Genomic DNA, 17,928 nt, shown 5'->3' on the forward strand with positions numbered 1-17,928 from the left:
ACAAGAATAGGCACAAGTGACTTTTCCAGTTGGTGTTAACTCTTTCCCAGGCCGCAAAACTTCCATTGACTGTGAAACTTCAATTTGCTGCATAACAAATGCCTGCTTTTGTAATAGGCTAATAAAGCTGTTTCACAAATAACAGCATGAGAAGCTGCAGATGCTGACCTAAAAAAAAAAAACCCAAATAAATACAAGCAACATTAGGGTTTAATTCGATTATTTATTAAATATTTATCACAGTATCTGGGAATGGCAGGAATTTCATTCTGCCCAGCTGGTCATTCTGAGATGTTGAAGCCAGCAAAGGGATGGCAATAGGGAGATCTTGTGCCTCCTGGGAGCTCTAAATCACACTTCGAGGCTGGAATTTGGTTCTTTGCTCCTATTTCGCCATCCCTGAGGAAAGGAAGGTGTTTCTTTGCTCACTTACATGGGGGAAAGCTTTTTTTTGAAAGTGTGGAAAGCACAGAAATCTGGATTGTCAGTAGCCCTGCCCAAGCTTGGTGGTTATAAATAAAATGAGCCAGGAGAAAATCCTTGGTCCTGAGGTGTCAGGGCTTGTAGCCCTTGGGATGATCCCTGGGATCCAGGCATTCCCTGGGAGCACTACTCTCATCCCCATGTTCACCCAGCCCACCTCATGCAGATTTTCTGGATGGGCAGAAAATGTGGCTGAGCACAGAAGGGAATATTTGGGCCGGGAAAGGGAGTTAGATGCTGATTACTGAGTAAATATTGCCCCCTTTGAAGCGAGCAGGTCTGTGTTTGGGCAGGATCAGATACTCTTTGCTCACAGTTTGAGGCACATCATGAGTTATTTTGTGTTCCTGCCATTGGGAACATGATTTCACCGCAGCCCATTGCAAAGGGCCAGCTGAGGTAAAGGGCAGGGAAAGGCGTTGGGATGCAGATGGCCTATGGCCACAGCCTGTTGTCCAGCTGGAAAATCCCTAATTTCTGCTATAACACAACCCAGCCATCAGACATTTTCCAGGGCAACTGCTGGGTGGGGAGGACAGGGACATCTGGATATTACCAGGGAAGCTCTCTCTGCCATGAACCATCCTCCTTGCTCCTTTATGGAGTCTGAGAAGCTGAGATTTGAGCTTTATTCCTGCCTGGGAAGGCTTTATTTTTTCCCTTTCTCCATATTCAGTGTGGTAATAAAGTCAGGACACGAGGAATCTGGTCAATGTTGTGTTCCATCCCTGCCACACACGCCAGTGCCCTGTGTTTAAAGGCTGTATTTTGGAAATAAACCTTTTTTTCCTATTGTTTGTCCAAATCCTCGTATTTTTCCTAAGCAGCATCTGTTGCAGGGAGAAGTCAGTGGGTGTCAGTGTCATTCAGGATCAGACCAGGACAAGCAGGGCTCTCCTACGTCAGAGCTTTTCAGGGTTTTACCACATTTGGATGCAGCGCGGATCAGGGATCTGGCAAGAATTGTTCTTCCGCATCTTCTGTCAGTGTCACTGAGATAGAAAACAGAAAGCACCAGCCTGCAATAAACTCCCAGATGTGCTAAGTACCACACAATGGAAATCCTTTCAGCAAACTGTCAGGAGGAAGAGACTTCACTGGGAGTAGGGAAGGGCAGCTGCCTCTGCTGGATTTGGCAGACTGGGTTTTACAGCTGCTCCCCACCCCATTACAACCCCATTTATCTGCTCCGTGCCCATCCCTGTCCTGCCCCTGCTGCAGACAGAGCTGTGCTGAGCTCAGGATAAGGAGCTTCATCCTCTCCAGGGGTGCTGGAGCTGTGATAACTCCACCAGTGCTGAGGGCAGTTTCTGAGAGTTTAAGGGTTTTTGGAGATGTTGTAACAAAATCTTTCTGCTCATGTGAGGACAGCTTTTTTAAGCACAAAAAAAAAATCAGATATTTGACATTTTCTGAGTTGCCACCCTCCAGAAGGAACAGCCGCTGCCTGGGTCAGGATCAAGTGCACTGGACTAAGGGAAGGAAAGAACATAACTGTGGCCCTGATCCTGCTGGAAGCATTTCCATGCCATGCTGAACACTTGGCTGCTCTGCCCTCAGCTGAGCTACCAACAGATGTGTTTTTTATGGCCACAGATAACTTTCTTCTGAACACGAAACCCCAGAGATAAAAAGGCCTTTATTTACAAGTGGTGGAGCAGAGAGGTTGCAAACTGCATCCCTGAGCCAGCCAAGATTTCTGTCCAGGGGTGGGAGAGGGGTGGGAAGTCAGTGGTGTTGGAAATAATACACCACATTTTGCCCCTGGCACTTCTGGGCTCGTTTGCACTCTTTCCACTGGGCTCTGTGAATTTCTCCTGCACGGAAAGAACAGAAATTAAGTAGAATCCAGCTTTTCACTTATCCCAGGCATGTTTGATTCTTAAAAATCTCTTTAAATGATTTTTTGGGGTGGCTCACATGACTTGGAAAGTCCTGGGGCATGGATCAGGGAGAGAAATCCTGCAGTGCCAGCTTCTTTGGTACAAAGGGATGAGACCCCTGTGTGCTCCCATCTGTGGTGGAAAATCCCAGAAGATTTCTGGGCTCATAAATGGCATTATCTGCAAATAACTGCACCCACCCAGAAAAAAATTCCTTTTATTTTGGGGGGAGGGAGGCATTTAGAGTTGCATCTTTAAAGCTCCCTCTCTGAAAAATGAGTTGAAGGAGGTTCCTTTCACAGGTCTACGCTCCAATTATTCCTGTAAACTCATCTAGCTGGGAGCCATCCCTTTTTGCTTCTTTACATGTAGAAATAAGGGAAAGGCTGAGCAGGGAGGCTGTGAATCCCTGTGAAGTAAGAATAGCAGCATCAGTAAGAGCTCTTCAATCAGGAGGACTTGCTGCCCTCGCTCCCAGGAGGGAATGTTCCCGGGAATGCCACGTTCCCAGCAGGAACAGCCTCATTTGCATTATGGCAGGACATGGAGACCCAGGTTGGGTTGGAAGTGTTGAGCAAACCTGGTGTGACAACATGGGCCTTGTTTCCAGACCCTGCTTACACTGAGCTGACCCTTTCCAGACCCTCCTCCCTGCTCCCAATGGAAGCTTTGTGGGAAGGAACACGGAACCCCACTGCAAGGAATAAAGGTAGAAGAGCAAGAGAGAAAATAAGGCAAAAAGCATCTGAACCGTCACTGCCTCCAGAACTCCTGTAATCCCTCAGACTTCTCTGTTTTCTAATATGGTAGTGAGATTTCAGGGTATCCCATTAATCATCAAATTGTGGAATGGGCTCTTTTATAGATAATATCACTGTCTATTTAAAAAAAAACCAATACAATCAGAGTCAGGTTCAAAATCTGTTGTTTTTCTACGCAAACACACAGTGTTTTATTAACTCAGGGGTGAGAAATCAGCTGACACGGGCTGTGTTAGCCACAAACCACTGATAAATCCAAAGTACACGGAGGAAAATATCATTATCAGACCAAATTACACTCTCCAACTACAGGCTAAATTATTCCATGATTCCTGATTTTGCAAGATGATAAAATTCATGTTCTTGTGAAAGTTCATCCTCCAGTGCTCAGCTCCAAATCCCTTTACAGCAGCTAGAAATGAGTCATTAACTCCAACCCGGCTTGGATCAGGCTCCTCTCTTGGAAACTCCTTAAAAAATGATGGGAGTTTGCATATGGACAATCCTTAGAAATCATCTCAGTGTTTTATTTGTACACTCGTGTAAAAACTGAAAAGCAGGGAAGCTGATCTTTTCCCAGGAGACAGAAAAATAAGGAGAATATTGTATCCTAGTAGAATAATCAATCTTCCTTGTGGGATGAACATTTCAAATCAGAGGAATAATTTACCGTAGGTAATGATTTAGGAGCACAGATCCCACAAGAGATAATAGGATTTCACTTTGAATTTAACAATATTCCTTTAAAAATGCTTCCTCTGATTATAAAGCTGCTCTTATGGGTGCAATGTTTGTGTAGTAGGTATAAAAAGAGAAAGAGTAATGAGCTCTACTCATTAAAAAAGCAGAAAATATTATGCATTTCAATGAATAATTCAATATATTTTCTTTGTGTTCAGCTTGAAGGTTATTTAACAATCATTTGAAATTATAAGGCTATTTTTTTTAGGATTTGAGGGTTTTTTTGGTAAAACAAAATAAAAAATTAAGATATATATCTTTTGCTGCAAGAACTAAGCCATTGAGTACAACAATGTTGTACAAATTGCAGACAACTGAAAGCAAGTTCATAATAAAATATAAATACAGAGCTAAAAGTTTCTCCTTTTCAGGAATAAGTCTGATGTCATATATACAAATATCAAATCACTATTAATGACTTTTTAAAGTACTGTGCCGTGATTTTAGAATGGAACTGATGTCTACAACCTTGACGGGAATATAATCTCTTTACTAGCATTTTTATCACTATAAAACACTGGTTTTAAATGCTATTTTGTACTGAGAAGAATATTTTACAATGTTAGATTTCCACTTATCTTGTGGCTCTTAATGTGTTCTGTGATTTACGACCCATTTTGTTTTTCAGATCGGGAGTTCTGCGCTTCAAAGAAATTTTTTGCCAACGTTGTTATTCCCTGCTAAAACTCCATTTCAGTGGTAATGCATTTTTAAAGAGTGAAGCCCAAGAGCAGAAATAGCACAGACTTTTTTTTTTGAAATCTATACAGCCTTGTATAGTTTTCATGTACAGCCTAACATTCATCATCATCTCCCTGCTGCTTTAGGACCATTAATGTTATTATTCCCTTCTTTTTCTGCTAGGTAGGAATATTAATGAGATATCATTTCCCTGCTTCTGTAAAAATCTCTCTCCTGTTGCTTGTTCAGTGGATAAAACCTCCAAAGTCGGTGAGTAGTGAGACCACTGCTGAAACCCCATCCCCTGAACCCAGCTCTGTAAACTCACAAACCACGCTTCACGTTTCACCCCTGCTCCCTGGCTTTGCCTTCAGCTGCCCCCAAATTTAAGGAGCCAAAATTCCCCCCATCCCACCCGTTTTGTCGTCAAAGCATCCAACACTTTACTGAGGTGGATCAGAAGAATCACCACAAACAAACAAGCGGGCAAACTGATTAAACCCCGCTGAAAAAAGCCTTCTTAGTCATCAGATTTCCTGAGACTTTCCCCCTCTCTTGCTGCTCTACTTACTTGTAATTATGTCTGGGGCCATTCCTTCCTATTCCACGGGATAAACTGGAATATTCTGCTCGGCAGTTTTGTCTCTAGCCCTTTAAACACCAGAGACCTTAGAAGCAAACAACCTTTTTTTTCTGCCTGTTATGAAATTTTAATGATCTTCCAAGGCTCTTGAAATCAAACCAACTTTCTTCCCTCCCCCTGCCCCAACAACTTGGCTCCTTTCTACCTTTTGTTTCAGAACTGTGCCCAAACTAAATATACCAAGTCAGGAGGGAACTACAGCTTTAAAACAGGGGTTAAAGTGGCCCTTGTTTTTCTGCACCTCTTCCCGCTCCTGGAAAACATGGGATTTTGCTTGGGGAGCGTTGGAAAAAAGGAGGTTGGGGAGTGGAAAGCAGAGCAGGGATGCGGTCTCTGGGCAGAGAGTCCTCAAAAGGGGTTTCATGGAGGGGATGTGGGCCAAACAGCTTTGTGATGGATGTGTTTATCCTTAAAACTAAGGTCCCATTCAGTGCCGGGACAGCCGGGATTGGGCGGGAGAAGTGCCTGGGAGGACACGGGGGTGTGTTAAGGAGCCTTGTCCAAGCATTCCCTCCAGTGCCACGGCAAGGGTTTCTGTTAAAGGTGATCTGCAGACCTCAAGGATCACCAGGAAGGACACCAAAAGGGTTTTATTTTGCTGGGAAAGAGGAAAACCTCCCTCCAAAGCCTTCCCGGTCCCTGGACATGGCAGGGCTCAAAGGGCTGCAATGACAGGGGAGCTACAAGGTGACAAAAAATGCTGTAAAATAAGGAAGATGCCTGGCTAATCCCTGCTGCTGGAATGCATGTTCTCAACTCAGTACTTGTCTGGAGATTTGGGAGTCCTAAACCGTCCCAAGTGTATCTTTGTGCCTCTTGTCAATCCCCTTCACCCCAACAGCTCCAAATCCACAGTATTTGACTCCTCTGTAACACCTCCTGCCGCCAGTCCTGCACTGCTCAGGCACAGATGGAAATCACAGCCTTTCTGGACGTTCCCTAATTGATGCCAAGTGCTTTTAGTTAGGTTGGAGAGAGCTGGCAGGGAATCCCTAAAATGCTGCTTTGTACCCCTGAGATACCCCAAAAAGCCATTCCAAGTGGAGTTAGCGGGTTGCAGCCCAAATTTCACCTCACAGTTTGCTGTGTGGAGAACACCAGAACAAAACATGACCTGGCTTGAACTTTGAAGGGAGTTTTGTTATCTCAGGATGAGGAGATCTGACATAACTGCACTTGGTTCCAGAGGAGGGAGATGGAATTGGTGGATTGTCCTACTGGGCTGGCAGCTCTCCTGTCCCCATTTTATTGTCCTCATCAGTCCATTGGGATATGGATGGAGGAGAAGAAATAGCTCCAAGAAAAGTCCAGGGAAAGCATTTGGGATAAGAAGCAGAGGAAGAATTTGAGGTAACAGTGCAGGTTATGGGATGCAGACTGGGGATTTGGGGGATGTTCAAGAAGCACCAGAGCATCCCTGCTGCCAACAGCTCAGGGACAGCAAGTGCTGCACCCCCATAAAGGGAGGAAGGGGCTGCACTTCCCAGCTGCCCCCAGCCCTCCTCATTTAGGATTTAACCCTCTGGAAGGGGCCGGTGCAGGGCTGAGCACGGCCAAGGGCTGGCCTGGGAACGGGCTGCGGGTTGGGATTCGCACAGCCCAGTCACTCACTCCCACGGCCCTGGGCAGCATTGTTCTCTAAAAGCAGACATGTTTCCTTCCAAGGAGCAGACATGGAAAGAAAAACACACACAAAAACAAATCATCTCGTCCTTCCTTCTCTGGATGGCGCGCAGCCCACTCCCGCTTGTCACTGAGGCTCGAGGTGCACACAATCCCAGTATGACAGAGGCGATGGGAGCATGAAGAAGTTGCCTCCCAAGTCCCTTTTCCCTGGAAAATCCCCTCCTGATGATGGCAGACCAACCAAACTTTCTCCCCAACTCCTATGAGCATCTCCCTGCTGCCAGCCCATCCCAGCACCTCCCAAAGGCAGGCGTGGGGTACTTGGGAGTTTTCCACGTGTCCAACTTTTCCTACTCTGTTGGGAAGCATCTGAATTAGCTCATGGCTCTGTCGGTCTTCCCTAATATTCACCCATGCACTTCCCTGCCTTTCTGTAAGCTTTGGGACTTCGCTAATGTCTTTCAGTGGTTTGGGGCTGCAGGGTTTTGTCTGGGAAGAAATTGCTGCAGAAAGAAGAAACAGCCATGTGTTATTTCATCCCTCCTCCTGGGCTGCATCCAGTCCTCATGGCCTGAGGGCATTGAGATACAAAAATCCTGGGTGTTTTGTAGGGGATAAAACCACCCCTTGCAATGGGATTGCCACCACTTTTTGCCCTGCCTGTTATCTGTCCCTCATCATGTATTTTTTTAAGCTTTCTCCCCTCACAAAATATTCAGTAGATCATAACAGGCTCAAAACACAGTTGGGCATCTGTCCTGCTGCCGGGGCTTTTGGCTGAGTTTCGGTCATTACACGGGCCTGGCTCTACACAACCTGACAAATACGAGGTGAACTTTACCCCCGGGTCTGCCACCTTCACACAACAAGGGCACATATTCCACAGCTGGGGAGCTGTTATTCGGCTGGGACTGTACCACAGGTCAGAATTTATGGCTTTGTTATTATTATGTTTGTGAGCTTTACAGCCACACGGGCCCCACGGGAACCCGCAGCACTTTCGCTTGGCCGTGTCAGTCAGACATTCATAACCCACCAAAAAGGAAGCATTGAAAATGCTGGGAATATCCTGTCTAACACTGTCTCTCATCTCTCTGGCCCTCAGGTAAGGGCCAGACTTTGTTTGCACCCAGCAGCGGAGGAAGCTGATAAAGAGCATTAGAGGAACATGGAGGGGGAGTGAATGGCAATGAACACTCAGCAGCGCTGCTGCCAGACACCTCTGCTGCCCTGTTTGTTCCCTCTCATGACACATGTCCCAAATTTCCTGATCATAACAGTCATCATGTTTCTCTTGGTGTTTTATTGCCCTCTGATGTCGAGCCAGGAGCTTCACAATGGGAGTTAACCTGGTGTTAATGAGTTTAACCACTCCAGTTCATCTGCTGACTCCTCAGAGCATTAATGGCTTTGGGGGGACACAGAGAGCGATTGTCACTCAGGGACAATGTATAAACACACCACACTCTGCCCAGATTTCCCTGTGAGCCACCACAGCCATGCTGACAGCTCTAAAGCTTTGCTTTTTGGCTCGGGGATGTCCGTGGTTTGTCATGGAGGGTGTCTCTGGTGGGGTAAAATATCTGGGGTAGGAGATTTCCCTCGTAAGTGCCGTGGAGAGATGATAATGAGCCTCTGCCAGGCTTCATTGTAGGGACTGCAGTGAGCAAACTTCTCTGTTGCAGCATGGGTTGTAGTGTCAGTGACATGGGGACATCTCTCACTGAGCAGGACCAAGCCATCCAGTGGGTTTAGCTGCCAGAAATGCCATCTGAGCCCCCTGAAGCAGCAAGGCCCTTCCCAAGAGCCACAGGCTCTTCAGAAAAGTCAAAATATTCCAAACAACAGAAGCTCTCACCCTCAAGGAGCACCAAGACCTCCCACCAGCCACAGTCAAGAGCTGACGCTGAACATACAAGATGTATATGATAATAAATATGCAAGTCCCTGATGCACTGTGCTGTGGTTTTCTGTAGAATAGGATAAACTTTCCAGCCACCTTTTTTTTCTCCCTCCTGTCTGAAGAAATTATTCCATTCTGCACCTGTCCACAGAATACATCATCTTAATTCGGCATACCTCAGCTCCTGCTGGGCAAAGGCAACTGGATACCCTCAGGCAAAGGCCAAACCAGGAGTCCTTTAACCTAATAAGGCAGACAAGGCTACAAAGGCATCTACAGTTCCCTTGGATTTTCCTCCAGGGAGGCAGGTGCTGTCTATCCTCGAGGAGCACAAACATCTGACATGGCCATGACTCTGTCATTCCTTTCTTTCCCTTCTGTGTGTTCCCGTACTATGACAATTCCTGGCTTTCCAGCTGAGATCATGGAGTCATGGAATCCTGCAATGGTTTGGGTTGGAAGGTGCCTTAAAGATCAGCGTGTTCCTGCTGTGGGCAGGGACACCTTCCACTATCCCAGGTTGCTCCAAGCCCATGCCAGCCTGGCCTTGGAAAGTTCCAGGCATCCACGGGCAGCCACAGCTGCTCTGGACAGCCTGTGCCAGGGCCTCACAGGGAAGAATTTCTTCCTGATACCTATTCTAGATCTACCCTCTTACATTTTGAAACAGTTATCAATTGTCTTATCTGTACATACTCTTGTCTAAAGTCCCTCTCCAGCTTTCAGTAGCCCCATTTTTGGCATCAATAGTCCAGAGCACGTACAATGTCTGGATTGGTGTAACCACCACCTGCCTTCCATCTGCAGATCCCTGTGTCATCCCCTTGTGCTGAGGATGGCCCTAAAATCCATGTGCTGGATCATCAGGGGGGCAGAATGTCCAGCAAAAATGCTGCATAACCACAGGAAACTGGAACTGATCCTCCTGTCTCCTGTCACCGCCTGCAAATTCCCAGTGACACACGAGAGGGAGAGGAGCATCCAAACAGTGCTACTGCTAAAACGGCGAAGGGAGGGATTTGCTGAGAACTCAGGGCAGTTTTTGTGGGAGAACAGAAGAGATTCAGTGTCCCCAGAACCTGCAGGGTCTCCCACATGCGCCAGCAATTCGCACTCAGGCTTTTACGAGGTGAGAGGAGCTGCTGGAAGGCTTTTTCCCCAGCTTGCTGGGGAGGCTCAGGCAAAGCCCTCCTGGTGAGGGCAGGCTCTCAGCCCAGGTGTGAGTGGCCAAAGTCAGGAGTTCCTGGAGTCTGCACATGCCAGCCTGGAGAATGGGCAAGGGAAAAGGTTAGAAATGCAACATCTGCTTTATCAAAAAATAAACCAGCATTCTGCTCCAGTACATGAGTGCTTTGCTGCACTAGGAGAATTTCCCTCTTCCACGAGCTTCTGAATGAGGGAGCCAAGAATCTGAAAAGCTAAAAAAAATAGAAGAAAGATGGTGATAAACCTCAGCTCCAGTGCTGCGGGCAGAGGGTGAACAAATGCAGTCTGCTTTTGTGACATTCAGCAGAAAGCCAGAGCCGAGCAGGAAGAAAGGAGGATCCGATTTCACATCTCGTCTTAATGAGCCCAACATCACACGTGCCTCTCACAACAAGAAAATGCTCTGTAGGCTCTGGAATGGCTGCCTGTGGATTTGTGCACACGTGGGACAGAGCTGGGTTGAGATAGGGTTGAGCTGTGTTGTTTAAACCCAGCTCCCCACTCGGGCATGTAAATTAATCCTTGTGGGCGCTTGGATTTGCACTTCACACTCTCAGCGAAATGTTAGACATTTGTGAGCTGCGTGAGATGGAGAAAAAGCAGCCTTTGGCCTGGCTGTCGGGGTGACCTGGCCTAATTTTGGTCCTGGCACCCCCCAGACCCACTCACATTTTTTTTTTCCTCATTACATCCTGCGCAAATTCCTTCTGGTCTGAGAGTTTCCATTCTTGATCTCTGTCCAAAGGTGAGCCTTCTCTGTTGAAAGTTTGCTCTAAATTGATTTAACTATTTTTAAAAGTTACTCACTGCTGGATAAATATCCCTTTCCCCCTGCAAATGCATTTCCCTGATTTTCTCCTCCAAAGGGAGCAGCAGGGACATAGTAAAGCGTTTTAGGAAGAATAGTCTGGTTGATAGCAAGGGAGCCAAATGAAAGAGAAACAAAGAAAGCAAACAGGATATTTATGGCAACTCTAGAGACCTCTCTGTATGTAGACATTAAAAATAGCCCAAAAATAACAATATTGGCTTTCTGGTCTATCCTCAAACACAAAGAACAACCTTTGAAAGTCTTGGATGCACATCCAAAGCTTGTGTGGGTAACTGTGGATTGACAGGTGAAAGGAAATAATCCTGAGCACGTCCTTAACCTGTCTAAAAGGCAGTTTAACTTGTGCACACCCTGGAATACACACACCAGTCTAGTTTTAGATGGAGCTTAATCACTCACTCCTCATTTCCTTGGAGAAAACTGGTAGTTCTTAAGGGCAAAGAAAAACGTGGCTGAATTAGGCAGCTCTCGTGCCTTTTCCTGCTGCAAATTTTGAGTTGCTCCCTGTCCTTTTGAAAAAGCGAGTCGGTAGTATCGTCCTACGAGAAAGAAAAATGCTGTACTTTCAGTTTACTAAATAAGCACAAGAAAAGAACCATGCAAGGTTTATGTAGTTTGCAAGTGACTTAAAAATTAAAAATCCCTTTTTTTTTTCCACTGTAAGCATTGCTAATTTACAATGAATAGATCTTGCTGCTTTAGCAATTTCCATCTCCAAAAGGGTCCTACACTGCCCAAATGTTCATTTTGCTGCCAAAATAGTAAATAAACTGGTCTTCCCCTTTTTGAGCACAAGAATTTGTCACTGCTACAACCTGAGGTCTTCCAATGTTGGTCAGAACTTGCTGAAGGGAAGAACTGCCTGAGATACCTCTTCCCTATAGGGCTTTGTCCTTTCTGCTCTTTCCTCCAGCAAATGTATCAGATCCTGCTTTAGAAAGCTGGCTGGAACAAGTAAGGCAGTGTTTCAGTGTCCATTCTATTTTTCCAGCTGAATTTAAATTTCTTTTTAAACATAAATGGCGTCATTAACGTCAATTTGTGGATCTGTTAAGATGTAGGTGGTCTGATGCCTTAAATATGACTATGCTTCTTTCACTCCACCACTCTGAAAAATCCTTCAGTGGGATACAGCACCAGGAATTACCATCCAACTCCTTTTTTTTCTTTCTTTTTGTTCCCAAAACAGCTGCGTCACAGATAGCCCTCCCCTCCCCTTGCTCCTCTGACCCCTTACTCTGCAATCCTCTCGGATTCCCTCCAGGGACGGCAAATATTCCCTCCACCTTCCCCCAGAATTGTATGTTCCTTTAACCTCGGAACAATCTTCAGCCACTAAAAATAGATTCCCAATTCCCAACTTTGCCGGCCCTTGTCGTGCCACCAGTGCTTTTTGACATTCCGTTCTCCTCAGTGGATCGCATGCACAGTTCCTGCCTCCTTGCCAGGGCTGACAAAAGCACAATGTGTCACCAAAATTTTAGACAGGAGTTCCAAGGACCAGACCAAAAAAGCAACCAATGAAAAAACCAGTGATTTGTTGAGAAGCCTTTTTGTACGAAGACCAACAGAGAAAAACATTCACAGAACTACAGACTCATGGAAACTCGAAATGGAAAATGGATTAGGTCATCCAGGCAATTTGTTTGCTAATTCAGGATAATCCCCTATGCCACTGGCTGGTTTAAAAGCCCTAAATGAGAGATGTCTTACCAGCATCTAAGAAGATTATTCACAGCCCAATATGTCTCTGAGAATTTCTGAAAATTAAACTGAATTCTTCCTCTCAGAACAGAACCCTGTCCATTTCCATCATGGATCTCCAATCTTTCCATCCCATCTTCATAAAAGATATTGAGACTTTCTCCGTAAGAAATGTCTGGGTTTTTTCCATGAATATTTCTTCGATAATATACCTGCCTTGTGTTTTATCAAAATTGAAGTACTCAATGATCTGAGGGGTCTTTTCCAAATTTAACGATTCTATGTTTCTAATTAGGATAAATTAGCTTTCAGCTTTCCAATTTTCTCTTGGTTTTAACTGATTTAATTGTTGCACAGCCTAAGGTATCTGTAAAAAATACACATACACAGAGGTAGCCCCAGAGAAAATCAAATCGGTGCAGGCATTACCCCCTGGATATTCCAGATCTGAGGCATGGACAGAAAGTGAAATATAATTTCAGTACTATTGTCCTCTATGCCACCCCATCCCTGATTTCAATCAGTCTCTTGGACCCCATCAGTTGCTTGCATTTTGGAGAGATAAAATGTGTGTGTTATTCAAGTGCAGCGTGGTGAAAAAGGGTGAAGAAAAGCAAATCTCAACATTTAACATGGAGAGCTCTGACAGGTTGGTGGTCTGGGGTGGTTGAATGATCCCTTTCTGGATTTTCTTGCTGCTGGGGGAAAATCCTTGGGGCTAAAGGAGCACAGCTCCAAACCAAACCATTTGTATCTGTCCTGGTAGCACCATATATCACTTTGATTTGAGAACTGTCCTCACAATCCCTGCTTGTTGCTGATCAATACTTCACTATGAATAAAAGTGAACAGAACAAATGGGAAAGATTTATTAACCCTGCTGATATGTTAAAAGCATTCTGTCAAAGAATTTGAAAAATGCTTCTCATATTTAGTGTTCAGAGACAGAAAATCCCTTTTGAGTAAGGAAAGGTATGTAAAACACATCAGTACCTCAGTGTGGAAATCCAGACCTGGCTCACTCCATACATTACTGATGAATAGGTATTATTGAAACCTGCATGTGGTTCTTAGCAGGGAGAGCAGCTCCACACAAGAATGAGAAAGTAATTGTCAGCACTCAAGGAGAAACACTGGTCACATCTTTAAGGGAGCTGAGAGAATGGGAGGCTTTAAGATGGTAAAACACAAGATTAATGGAATTGGGAGAAGCTGTTGACAGAATTTCTTGAGGGGAATGAAATTGGAAAGTGATACTTGTTGGGAGGCGGCCCTTGGAAATTTGCAGCAGTCTGAAGCTACACAGAGATCTCCTCACTGTAATAAAAGTACGGTCGGAGACGAGCTGGGGGTTGGAGCCGCATGTCAGGGAGTCACTGCTGGAGCGGGGTTCCAAAAGTTGCAGTGCAGCCAATGAATCCCAGACACGGGCACAGAACACGCAGTAAATGAATCCAGCATGATGCACTGCACTGCAGGAAAATCAGCACCTTCAGCACTGTCAGCGAGAGTAATAATCAACCCCAATGCGCCACCTTCACCCAAAGCTTTTCACCCAGCCTGGGACGACACCCCGGGCAGTCAGGTGTGGCTATGGAGGGAAGAATTTACCTCTGGCCAAATGGCTTCCCAGTTTGTGCTTGGGACCTTGCTGGATTGGCATAAAGAAGAGAAGCAGCCTGCAGCCCAGCTCAGACCAGTGTGCTGCCACTGGGATGGGGGAAAACCAAGAAAATATATGAAGGAACATCCTGGCTTTGGATGTAGGGGATATTCTGGTCATTTTTAGTGATTTTGCAGTGCCAAGGAGCGGCACTGCTAAAACATGAAGCAAGTTCATGGCCAGGAGTTTGAAGGCAGGTTTTTCCCTCTGTGCCTGGCAAGGAGGCAGGGAGTTTTATTGGAAGCAGACATAGTTTCCATAATTGCCTTTGTCAACTCCGAATTAGACCGTTCTTCTGGAGAACATCTTTAATCAACTGGAAGCTGATCAACCCACTTCATGGGTCAGGTTTTTCACTGGAACAATGTAGTAACACCAGAGCTGTGCTCCACTTGGAGCTCTGACTCTTAAAACTCTAGATGGCTGCAGCAATGCACTTAAAAAAAAAAAAGAGAATTCTGAATAAAGAGAAATGAGTAGGGCTTTCTCCATAAAGAACCTCCAGCTTTGGAAATGACTGCCCCTTCTCTGGATGGAAACACCCTCAGATGTGGAGAGGATATTGGAGTGAACAGAAATCTGCCATGAAGCCATTTGGTGAAAGGGAGGTCAAAGTCTTGAGAGGGCTCAGGGAAAGAAGACCCTTCCAAGAGCAGATCCCTCTCCTGGGATGCTGAGGCAATACCTCCTTGGAGCTAAATTTTCTAACTGAAGGGACACCATCCATTGCAGATTGTAGGAGGTCTTCCCTGTGAGGTCTTCCAAATCCCTCGTGGCTGTGTTGAGCCTACCCAGGCTGTGAAAGCCAAAATCATTTCAGGCAAAGTGAGTACAGCAGTAGGAAAGTCAGCTGGAAACCTGTTTTTTAAAAATTTCACAACAGAAAGTCAATCAAGTTCAGTCATTTCTTCCACAATGCTAGCCTGGAATTATCAGGGATTATAGCTTGATGCAACATGAAAATTATCTTACTGCGTTTTACGTATTTTTGTTCTCTTGGGAGAGTTGGGGAGGAGAATTATGGAGAACACAGAAAAAATGTGAAATAGTCATCTTGCTTACAATGAGCTGCTTGGTTTCCTAAACAAAATGACACTGGAATACTTCACACTAAATGGCATGTTCTGCCATACCCACAAGTATGGCTTTCCTCCCCATTGCATTATAATCCAGCACCTAGGAATACTCAGCCAGCTGGATCATTCCTTGGGCAGACTATTCCAGTCAGTCCCTCAGAAAACAGATGTCAAATCCGGTACTGGAAAGGCTCCTGAAGACCTCCCCACCACCACAGTGAGAAGAAAAGGTTGCTTAGAACCTCACATTAAAAGCAGCGAGGTTTTTTGGTGGCATGCGCTTTCTGATTGGTTTTAAACTTAGAGCTAAATTGAGGGATGCAAAATCAGGGGATGGAGGAGCATCTGAAGATTTGGACAAGCGGGTCTGAATCTCAGAACAGATATTAAATTCAGTCTCTAACTCTCAGTGTAGACTGGAAAAGATTCTCAGTGGAATATCAGATTTTCAAGTGACCCTGCAGTCTTCCATCACAACTCCTCATCACTAAGTCAAAATAGATTAATGTCAACATTTCAAGATCTTTTCTGAGAGATGGGTGGGTTGATTTCACACAATAAATTGTCAAAGCTGGGGGGAGAATCTCTTCCATCTGCTCTCCCTGGTTCCTGGGTCTGCTGTGGTTCCACACAAGAAAACGTTGATCACGCTGAGTTTTTTCCATACAGCTCCCTACTTCATTCAAAGCCTTGGATGGAAAGTACAGTGGGAATGAATCCAGGCTGTGCCTCAAAATGGAGTCATTTTTGCAGGTCTCACCTCTTTTTTCACAGTAGTTGGAAGGGGCATGAACTTGGAGCAATCAGATGTCTAAAGGCTTTATAGACGGGGGATGATTTAAGGTTGCTTGGGTGTTCTGGATCCAAGCACTTCTTAATCTTCTCAGAGCTTGACTTTACAACTTAAACATTTATTTAAATGCTGATTTTAGATGTGCTGCAGAGTTTTTAAAAGGCTGGCATTGTAGGAGATCATAACCTGGGATTGTATAAGAAATGACAAAGAAGAAGCCCAATTATTTAGGATAATCTACAGGGATTAAACTGAGCAATGGAAGTTAGGACGGACTGTGATGTTTAGCTGGCCTACAGTGGAGTATTTAAAGAAAGCAGATGGCACAAAGGACTTGAGGTCCTTCATTGTAGGAAATAGGTGGTCTACAATGATCCCATTAAATGGCAGGAAGATGTACCATTCTTTCATTTTCCTCCTCGGATAAATGACTGTATGTAGAGCTTTGATCCCCATGCCCCACCCATAAAAGTGCTTTTCTTATCCTGGGTATTGAAGAGAGTGCAAAGACATCAGGATTTGGCTCTGGAAGATTTATGAGGATGTTTAGTCAATCACCTCTACACCTTCAGTGAGCTGGGTTTGCCCCAGCACTGCCTGCCAGCTCCAGCCAAACAAGTATTTGATCTGAAAATGCTGCAGCAAACCCCAGCATTTGTGCGTGATTACCCAAATTACAAAGCCAGTTTGTAACATGCCCATAACGAATTAAATGAAAAAAATGTGTACAATAATGAGGTCTTTATTTCCCAACTTTTATTTTCTACAGCAAACTAATGAATTGAACGATTTGAGCACCAAACCCTCCAGCCCACCTTGCCCTAAACAAACCACGGAGTGATTGCAGAAATGGAGAGGTAATTAACTGGGAGTTAGCTTAACCAGCTGCTCCCTGGATTACTGAGCAGACTAAGCCTTTGGCAACTCGCTTTGGTAACACCCCTCAGCAATTTTCAGCGTGTCTTTTCTCAGAGCCTTTAACGTAGCCAAAACCCCAGGAATCCACAGGTTTTTAAATGATCAAATCCACAATTTTGCCTGCCTGTCATGTTCATGCTGCAGACTTAGCAGATCTCTCTGAATAAGGTTTGCAGCACGTCTTCTGGATTTGATTAGGAGCAAATCTGCACTTCATCTTAACTCCTCCACTTTTTCTGCCCTAGACCTGAGGAATGCAATATTGGCTTCTCCTTCAGCAACTCCCACGTTTGTAGCAAACATTATTGAGCTGGGGTTCTATCTGGAGTGTACTATTTTAGAAGGCTCCAATTCCCACCTGAACACTGCGGCATCTCTAGCATTGAAAATCTATATTAATTCTTATATGTTACTATTAGCTATGTATCTGCTTCATAGCTTGCCTTGAGCTTGGGAACCTATCATGCTCCAAACTGCACTGCATTCATCACATTAATTAAACACTGAATAAAGAAGTACTGATGGCAAATTCCCTCCCTCCACACAGAATATGAAATATAGATGATTAAGTAAAAAAGCTTTGCTCGTTTAAATTTATTTCTATAGATTACCCAAGAGCTTTCCAATTTGCTTAGACATACAATAGAACACATTCATTTTTTCCTTTATGGCATTTTATGTATAATGCAATAAAAATACCCCCAAAATAAATTGATTTGGAACTTTAAATTACTCACCTATGGTGAGTTAGTTTCACCCTATTGATTTTTTTTTTTACTGTTTAGCAATCAACATCAGTGTTCCAACAAACACTGCCATGAGGCTTTCAATGTTAAACTCCTCTCAGCAAGTCAAAGGAAAGTTTTCCATGATTCCTGTGGCAATATATTTTGGTGACTCATGTAATCAGAGGTTTGAGAGGTTGTGTCATCCTCCATCCCTATATTTTACCTATTATGTGATTGATCTCAATTAAACTTCCCTAATGAATCCCCACATCACCACTCGTGTAAAT

At 44.7% G+C, this 17,928-nt stretch overlaps 1 long non-coding RNA gene across 1 annotated transcript; it reads right to left on the reverse strand.

Annotated features, from left to right (window-relative positions):
• Positions 1-203: 203 nt before the first annotated feature.
• Positions 204-5,232, reverse strand: LOC121664451. Its single transcript, XR_006016014.1, has 2 exons — positions 5,121-5,232; positions 204-1,475 (listed from the first exon to the last, which is right to left on the reverse strand). It is a non-coding gene; the product is annotated as an uncharacterized LOC121664451 (long non-coding RNA).
• Positions 5,233-17,928: the final 12,696 nt, after the last annotated feature.

The sequence above is a fragment of the Corvus kubaryi genome, unplaced genomic scaffold (assembly GCF_017639235.1).
Source record: "Corvus kubaryi isolate FWS band 111438036 unplaced genomic scaffold, C.kubaryi_AGA036_p1.0 37300, whole genome shotgun sequence".
Taxonomy (NCBI): domain Eukaryota; kingdom Metazoa; phylum Chordata; class Aves; order Passeriformes; family Corvidae; genus Corvus; species Corvus kubaryi.